The sequence below is a fragment of the Vipera ursinii genome (assembly GCF_947247035.1).
Source record: "Vipera ursinii genome assembly, chromosome: 3".
NCBI classification, from domain to species: domain Eukaryota; kingdom Metazoa; phylum Chordata; class Lepidosauria; order Squamata; family Viperidae; genus Vipera; species Vipera ursinii.
The window spans coordinates 66644895-66654244 of NC_139516.1; the positions used below are offsets into that span (position 1 = coordinate 66644895).

Genomic DNA, 9350 nt, shown 5'->3' on the forward strand with positions numbered 1-9350 from the left:
AGTTTGTTTATGTATGTGTGTGTGTGTGTGTCTTGAGTGTTTTGAGCACCTTGTAGACCCAAATATGAGCGAAATCTTTTGCCTGTATCAGCCCAAACTAGGGCCATCCACAGGCGGCAGTCGCAACTGCAACAATTGTTTGTATTAAATAAATTTGGATTGCTGACAAAGAATTAAAGGGAGACTGATATAGCTATTTCAAGCTTCTTTGCTCTCATCAGTCATGATATAGCTGATATAGCTTTATATATCAGTCTCCCTTTAATTCTTTGTCAGCAATCCAAATTTATTTAATACGAACAATTGTCGCAGTTGCGACTGCCGCCTGTGGATGGCTCTAGTTTGGGCTGATACAGGCAAAAGATTTCGCCCATATTTGGGTTGACGAGGTGCTCAAAACACTCAAGACATATCTCCTCCCCTCGTCTCTTCCCTCCCTAATGCAGCTGACAAAGTGAAAAAGAACCTGTGGCCTAGAGGTTAATATATATATGTGTGTGTGTGTGTGTGTGTGTGTATGTATATATATATATATATATATATATATATATATATATATATATATATATATATATATATATATATATATATATATATATATATATATATATATATATATATATATATATGTATATATATATATATGTATATATATATATATGTATATATATATATATGTATATATATATATATGTATATATATATATGTATATATATATATGTATATATATATATATATATATGTGTGTGTGTGTGTGTGTGTGTGTATATATATGTATATATATACATATATACATATATATATATATATATGTATATATATATATATATATAGTTAACATTTGACATATGTATGTATATATATATATATATATATATATATATATATATATATATATATATATATATATATATATATATATATATACATATACATATGTCAAATGTTAACTATTTAGATTACCTTGCTAGGCCCCAAACATGGGGCAAATCTTTACTTCCTGTTTTCAGCCTTATCTCAAAGGCCATCAAACAGGCTGTAGTCACACCGGACAATTCATATATTTGTGTAAATTACTAACAAAGAATTAAGGGAGACTAAGATGCATTTCTGACTCTTTAGTCTGACTGATGAAGACTAAAGAGTCAGAAATGCATCTTAGTCTCCCTTAATTCTTTGTTAGTAATTTACACACACACACACACACACACACACACATATATAATTTGCATATATATATATATATATATATATATATATATATATATATATATATGCAAATTATTCAAATTGCTAATAAAGAATTTTGGGAGGCTGAGATGATCATTTCGAACTCTTTATGTTCTCATCAGTCAGTCATACCCTTTATCTGAGATTCGAACCTGGGCTGATTATATATTAGGCAGTTGTTTTAACTTCCTGAGCCACAGGTTCTTTCTCTCTTTTATTAGCTAGAAGGCAAGGCAAATGTGTGTTAATTATTTGTCAAGGCTTTTTGAATGTACCTTGCTAATTAACACTTCCAGTCCTGTTTTGGCCTGACTCAAGGCTTATCCACAGGATATAGTCAACCTATGACAGCTCATTATTTGTGCAAATTATTCAAATTGCTAATTAAGAATTTTGGGAGGCTGAGATGATCATTTCGAACTCTTTATGTTCTCATCAGTCAGTCATACCCTTTATCTGAGATTCAAACCTGGGCTGATTGTATATTAGGCAGTTGTTTTAACTTCCTGAGCCACAGGTTCTTTCTCTCTTTTATTAGCTAGAAGGCAAGGCAAATGTGTGTTAAGTATTTGTCAAGGCTTTTTGAATGTATACATATATACATATATACATACACATATATATATAAAAGTTGGACAGATGCATAGAAGCTTTTGCCTGGAATTTGGTTTTAAAATCTTCCTTGGGAGTTTTAGACAAGAAGAGAGGAGATTGTATGGCTCTGTTCCTACACTGGCTACCACTTTGCCCTCACATAAGCTTTTGTCTCCATTTCTGTCCACCAAGCAGATCATTTCCTGGGAACACGCTGCAAGTGTGGAAGACCGCCATAAGGTCCTCGAAAAAGATGCTGCTGAGTAGCCAAACCATGGCACAGTCCCACTAGTTATCCTCCAAAGTATTATGATGCTTTGGAAATTTCTACTCTTAAAAGGGAATAAATCAAGGCCATTCCTTTAACATCCCAGCGTCACTTTTAAAACATTCTGACTCAAGAGGAAGTATTGTGCTCTTTCTCGTTTGACCTGGAGCCTCGTTTCTGTCCATTAGAGAATTGAAAGGTAACTTTCTTTTGTTCTGAGTTGAATGCCTTTTGAAAACGCTTTTGTGATATATATAAATGATTTGTTGGCATCAAAATACAAACTCATCATATATCTCAGATCTTCTGGAGGCAAATAAGGAAGGTGCCATTAACGTCACTTTGCTCATCTAATTGACATTGGAATTCCTGCTCCTGTATCTCCAGCTCAGCATTTTTATTGTAGCAGAGCGATGGCTAGCACTGTGAGGCAAATTAGAGGCAATTCATTTTTGCTGGTTGATTTACGGAGTATTGACATGAGGTGCTGTAATTTGCTCTTTAGCAAAGTGACATAAAGGAAAGAAAGATGTACAACGCAGGAGGAGGAAGAACCACACCAGGTTCAGCAGAGGACTCTCGATTCTTATGGGTTTGGAGCTAACTCAGCTCTTTGACTCCATACATGTCTTGTTTGCTTCCATCAGTTGAAAGTAATATTAAATTATGTAAATCAACTTTACATGAAGTTAAAAAAAAATCCACGGACCAGTCAGGAATGTTTATGCATTATGAAAGGGCATCTTGTCCTGGAAGAAATAACACAGGCAGCTGATCGTGAGCAAACATTTCAGAACAGACAAAAGGGCTGGTCCCTGCAGCACAATATATTATCATATTTCCACATAATTAGTTTGTTTTCCACTTGAAATCCGAAAATGATTCGACATTGTAGCCTGTGCCTCGGGACGATACATACAGTAGAATTCTCATGTGCTCCTTCATATGTTGAATAATTAGCCAGAATTAATCTGTTGAAATTAAAGTTTGGAATATTATAGAACTCATGAATAGTGTATGGGACAATCAAATAAATTAAATCAGAAACAGAATCGAAGAGGCCAGACAATAGCAGATGACTGCTGGCAATCTGTTTTTTAATCAGTGGGTTTACAAGCCAGAGGGTTTAAATATGGTTATTGACTTTGGAAAAATGCTATATAAAATTCTTCACAGGCACAATAAAGGAAGCCTTAGCAAGGTAAGCATAATTTTCTTTTAATTTGTGAACGGGTTTAGATGATTGTCTGTGTATCTGAACATTTGTGTCTATATGCAGTTTTTACTTTTCTCCAGCATATGGTAACCAGAAAAGTAGTTTTGAAAACAAAGTTTGTCATTCCCAACTATGCGGTAAGATGCTGTTCATCTCTTTCACTTATAAATAGGGGTTTATTGTCCTGACACTGTGTACAATGTATATTTTGGTATTTGCATATCCATAACCAAAATTAAAAAACCCAACAACTTAAAGCTGATTTCATCTGACAAGCAACTAATCAACATAAAGAACTAATATTTATTTCTGATGTTTATTGAACAGAATGTTTTGCAAAGCAACCAAAATAACCCTCTATTCGTAAATCCTTCAGCTAGTGATAATATTTGATGGAAAAGCAATATTTCAGCTTGGAAGAACTGGCTGTAAGTCAAAATGCTTACTTGAATTCCAGTAATCTGAACGATGCTGTTCAAATTTGAAGCCGCTTCCAATTTTTTTTTAAAAAAAAATAGCTGTTACAGTTAGCTGAAACCTCACTTGTGGAAATTAATGAATGGAGTCGGTCCAGGACATTGGCTATAGACCAGTCTTTAAAATAGAGCAGAACAATGAATACTCCGATTCACAGCCAGCTAGTATCATGCTTGGGCAGTGAAGGTGTCAAAATATTAGTGACTTTTTTCATTTGTCAAACTCATTGCCAATATCGGAAGAGCATGTGCAGCTTGCAAATGTGAATTTTGCACCAATGTCATTTGGAAATCTTGCCTTCAGAATGTGCGTTCAGTATCTCTACTTTCCCCAGCACTTGAAAATGAGAGACAGGGGAGGCCACATAAAATATCTTTTAGTTAGAAGATAAAAGTGGTTATTGATTTATTGTCAAACATCAAGCATTAATTTATTATAGTGGTTCTGTTTGTCCTGCAGGAAAAATGGATCCATCAGCATTCTTGTTCTTAATTTTCTAGGCTCTGCTAAGTCAATCATTCAATTTATCCTGGAACTTAGTATGCAAGGTCACACAGTGTGAATAAAAATATCTATATAAAAAGTAGGGGAGAGACAGCAGAGCACATAGAAAAATGTTTGCCTCTATTTCAGTTACAGAAGGGAAAATAAGCATATGTTAGCGATGACTGACACTCTTTATGCTCCAATTATTTCTAAAACTGTATGTTTTTTCCCCCTTAAACAAAAGATTGTTGACATTTGGAATATGTTTTCCCCCACTTTGGTTTTTTTTAAAAAAGCCAGAATAATTGCTATATTAACATGATAAACTGGGATTTCAAGTAACAAACAGATCAGTAGTTATAGTCCCTGATGAATACATAAATCTCTGGTTAAAACCCATCATTTACATTTCATTCTGATTGGATTCATTACCTTCATGCAAACCTTTTGGCACTGGTGTTGGTCAATTTACATCAACAGTAATTTAAAACGATTCAGGCATTGGGATCTCTTTTCAATATTTTGATTCTTAATCCCTTCTCACACATTCTGGTTGGTGATTGATCCAGTTTCTCATTGGACTAGCTGGCCAATTCAGCTATGAAAGTGACAATTTAAAAATGTACCCATTGCTCTTGTGACATACCCCTCTTTACAGGAAATTGTTAAGCTGATCCTTCATAATGCACAGTATCTTTAGTGTTTATGACAGCATTGAGCTAAGTTAGAGGAGTGAAGTGATAATTAGTAATAAAAAGAATTTAATTCTGAATGAATAATATTTTGGTTGATCCAATTGAATGTGAAGAGGTTTTCAGAACCATACCACAAAAAGAGGCATGTTTTGTGTTAGACAAGAAGACTAAATGTTAGAGAAAAAACGCAGACCAGGTTCATTGGTGTATGATAATTTCAACAGTGCTTTGTCCCTACATTGCTCTATCATTTTTATTTCCTTTATTTCTTTAATTTTCAGAGCATAGTCTGAAAAGGGAGCCTACCTTAAGAATACTTTTGGAAAACTTATTTGTTCAGTGATCATGTTGGTCTTCAAGGAATAAGGAAGAAGTACTTAAGGAAGAAATGTTTCGTGCCAGGTGTTTGCATAGCTCCCTTCTGCTATTCATCAAAATCATCTTTTTTTTATTTCTCAGATTCAGCCAGACTCAGGTGGAGAAGCATTTCTTGATCATCTAGGAGGTTGTGAAACTGACTGATTTTGGTGTGGAATATCCCTCCTCATTTTTCATAGCAAAACAGTCAGTTGTCTGGAGATTGTGGCTTGCTGTAGTTGGACTATGAGAATATTTGAGTCCTATGTGAATTAGGCATTGAAGCTTATGGTCCCAGACAAACATCTGATTCTTAGTACATATTCATGCATTTAATGCATAAATCAGATCCAGGGTTTTCCTTATGGCTGTTTTTGTATTGAACAAAACTCTCTCTTCATGCTTAACCTGAGACTCTTGTCTTACCACCATAGGTAAGTGTTTAATCGGTAGAACCAAGAGTGTGCCCATTCTGTCTGAACAACAGATACAACTGGAGAAAGGCAATTTCACAAATAATAAGGCCTAAACTATGTAGGGCTTTAGAAAAGATAACCAGGGCACTTTACATAGTACATATATTGCATATGTGTATTGAGATGCATCCATAACTGCTACAGTGGCTGCTTTCTAGACTACGTGTAGTCCCTGAGTTATCCCCAAAGGCAGACCCATGTAAACATGTCATAATAATCAAAGCAAGAGGTAAAAAAGGCATGAGCAACAATGAGGTTCAGAAAAGGGCATAATTGGTGCACAATATGGGGATCTGTGCACAACCTGCCATGACATGACTATTCACTTGCTCTTCCAGCAAGAGTCATGAGTTCAATAGGATCCCCAAGCTGGGTACAATTCCATTGGAACTACAAAAGACATATTTATACAGATAATATAATAATATCGATTATTTGTGTAGATATTGTGGTTCACTTGAATTGGCTATGTTTTTGAGTAGACTGATATCAGATTTTCCTGGTATTGATTCTTGGTATTCCTGGTATTGATCAGCACGTATGTAATTTGTTTAACTTCCCTTCTTTTTATTTTAATGATTTGTATAAAAATAATTTTTATGGAACTGTGAAGAAGACAAATTCCTGTGGTCGTAATTCTCCTGATTTGTGTTCCAATACGAAGTACCATGCTTCAAACTCTTCTTATTCACTTTCCTATCCATGTAATTTCCTGGTCTTTGAAAATAAATACTCTCTTGTTGAACAAAAGTGTTTCATTTCTGAAGATTTTAAATATTTTTTCATCTTCCTGGAGGAACGAGAAGTTGACAAGTGACAATGACGCAAACTTTCAGAAATGAAAAGTAAATGCTGATATCATTTGATGTATAGATATGCTAAATAATTAAGAAATGTCAAACATGCATATATTTCAAGTGACCCAACATTATTTACCTTAGAGCAAGTTTCATATTTTTTCTGACAATTTCAGCATTGAATGAAGAACTTCTTTAGCATATTTCACTACTGAGATGTCTCAGGGATTTGCTAAGTGATTACTTAAAAGTATCAAAAAGATGAACATGATTGTCTAAATTTGATTTGACAAATGCTTTTGATTTCAGTGGGGTCACTAACCATTGAAAATACTCACGACAAATATTGCCTTCAAGTTATGATAAACCTGAATATTTAAACTATGCATTATGGTAATCCACCCTCTAGTTGTCAGTAATGACTAAAATATAGAGCTAAAATTCTAGACAAGCATGAAAAAAATCAGTGTCTGATACTTTAAAGTTACATACTAATTGTTGCTTTAGATTGCTTATATTAGACTGTCAATGAGAAAACAAGGATAATCATATATGGTTTTTCCCTACAGGTAAAATGAAGCTATTGGATTTTATCAAGCCAACAATACCAAGCATTGTATTAGACTTCAAAGGAACATTTGTAATTTCTACTTAAATTACTGATAATTTTTGCTCAATCTGAAACTTGAGTTTGACTGACTTACGTGGAGTTATAAGCAAGGCCAAATAAAACTCTCCATGAATATAAATTGCTGAGCTGAAACTCATATAATAGATGCTTTATTAGTGCTTAATGAAGTAGAGAGTGAATAAACAGCACACCAATTTGGCAAACATGCCCCTGTTGAAAGTACCAGAGGAAATAGAGAGGGGATAAAGGAGATATTCCATCCTTTGGCAAGTCCTTGAGTCTTCTATCAAAGGTTGTCTTTAAATCAACAAGTACATCTATTTAGCAATTGAAGTAGTCTATTACACCAACATGGCAGGTTCTTTATTCTGGATTTGACCCAGATCATTTTTTCAAAAATCCTAAATATCTTGCTTCCTGCACTTCCAAGAGACTGAATATTAATCTAAATTTTATTCAACCTTGACACTGACTGAGAGCCCACTGTTCATTATTGGAGGAGTATATTAAATCAATAAAACAAGGGCATATGTAGTCATTTGCAGTCATTTTTGCAGCTGTGGAATCTCCTTTGGGACTTCCTAAAAACTAAGCTTAGATATAACCTTCAAACACTACATGAGCTTTTAATATCTGCTGGCAATTTTGGTAGCCAGAAAACAACCACTTGAGTTTGTTAGTGTTACTTTTAGGTATGTTTAATGTCTTCTGCTTGTTAAAGGTCTTAAAACTTTTTTTTTAAATGTTGAAAATAAACAGAGGCCAGGCCTTGAAAAGCACATTCTCATTCAGAATTGAAATAGGCAGGGCTCACCTTTTTCTGGTTAATGCACTTTCTGAAATATATCCACATACAAAGTAGCCAAGTAAAAAATACAGATCAATATTAATGTTGGTTTCAATTAATAGCACTGAAATGAATAGAATATGTATGTACAAATTTACACTCACATTCTGTTGTAAGATGTACTAGAAACTTCAGAAACTTTCTATGTAAATTAGAAAGACTTTAACCTCGACATTTCAAGTGATATACTGTATGAAGACAAGATTAATTCTTAGAACTAAATCAACAAACAATAAAACCATCATTTAAAATAATCTTATTTTTTAAATTTAAAAATCACAATGTCTGGAAATATTTTTATACATGAACATGACAGTTTTTATACATGAATGTGTTCTTGATACATCAATATTATCCAACTTTCCTAAATTATGGGAGTGATTGTTCAATCAATGAAATCATTCATAGTGTTAAAGTTTAAAAGGACTTTCTGTGTTTCCCTGAAAATAAGACCAGGTCTTATTTTTTTGGACCAAAGGACCCATTATGTCTTATTTTGGGTGGATGTGTTTACTGTGTTTGCCTCTTAGTCTGCCTTTGAAAAGATGCTCAGCCAAGACAAATTTGGTCTGCCAGTAAGTTTACTATGCCAATATTTCTGATCTTTTTCAAATAAACACACACACACTTACATGAGTTTTCAAGAATTGCTACTATCATCTACACTTTGAATGCCATTTAACTTGGTTAATTGTGCCTGGTAATTAACTTTGGGAGAGTATCAAGGGTGTACTTTTTATCTATTTGGAAATAAATTATATAATGATTTTGGAAGTGTCTTCCAGCAAAGCATCTCTCTGAAAACTAAACCCACAGACAGCAAATTTATTATTTGTTGTCCTAAACCACCCAGAGTCACTTAATTCAGATGGACAGTATTGAAATGGAAGGAAGGAAAGAAGGAAGGAAGGAAGGAAGGAAGGAAGGAAGGAAGGAAGGAAGGAAGGAGATCACAACCTACTATTTGATAAAATAGAAAAATGTGTGTTAGACAGCATCACCACCAGATGGATTCATAGCTGGCTGACTGGCCGTACTCAGCGTGTGGTCCTCAATGGAACTGCATCTACATGGAGGGAAGTGTGTAGTGGGGTGCCCCAGGGCTCTGTTCTGGGTCCAGTGCTCTTCAACATCTTCATCAATGATTTGGACAAGGGGATAGATGGGGAACTCATCAAATTTTCAGACAACACCAAGCTGGCAGGAATAGCCAACACACAGGAAGATAGGCTTAAGATACAGGAGGATCTGGACGGTCTCAAACACTGGGCACTA

At 34.4% G+C, this 9350-nt stretch overlaps 1 long non-coding RNA gene across 1 annotated transcript; it reads left to right on the forward strand.

Moving 5' to 3' along the window:
- The first annotated feature begins 2963 nt into the window (after positions 1–2963).
- LOC310637066 lies at positions 2964–7105 on the forward strand. Its single transcript, XR_014491862.1, has 3 exons — positions 2964–3294; positions 3390–3446; positions 5427–7105. It is a non-coding gene; the product is annotated as an uncharacterized lncRNA (long non-coding RNA).
- The last annotated feature ends 2245 nt before the right edge of the window (positions 7106–9350 follow it).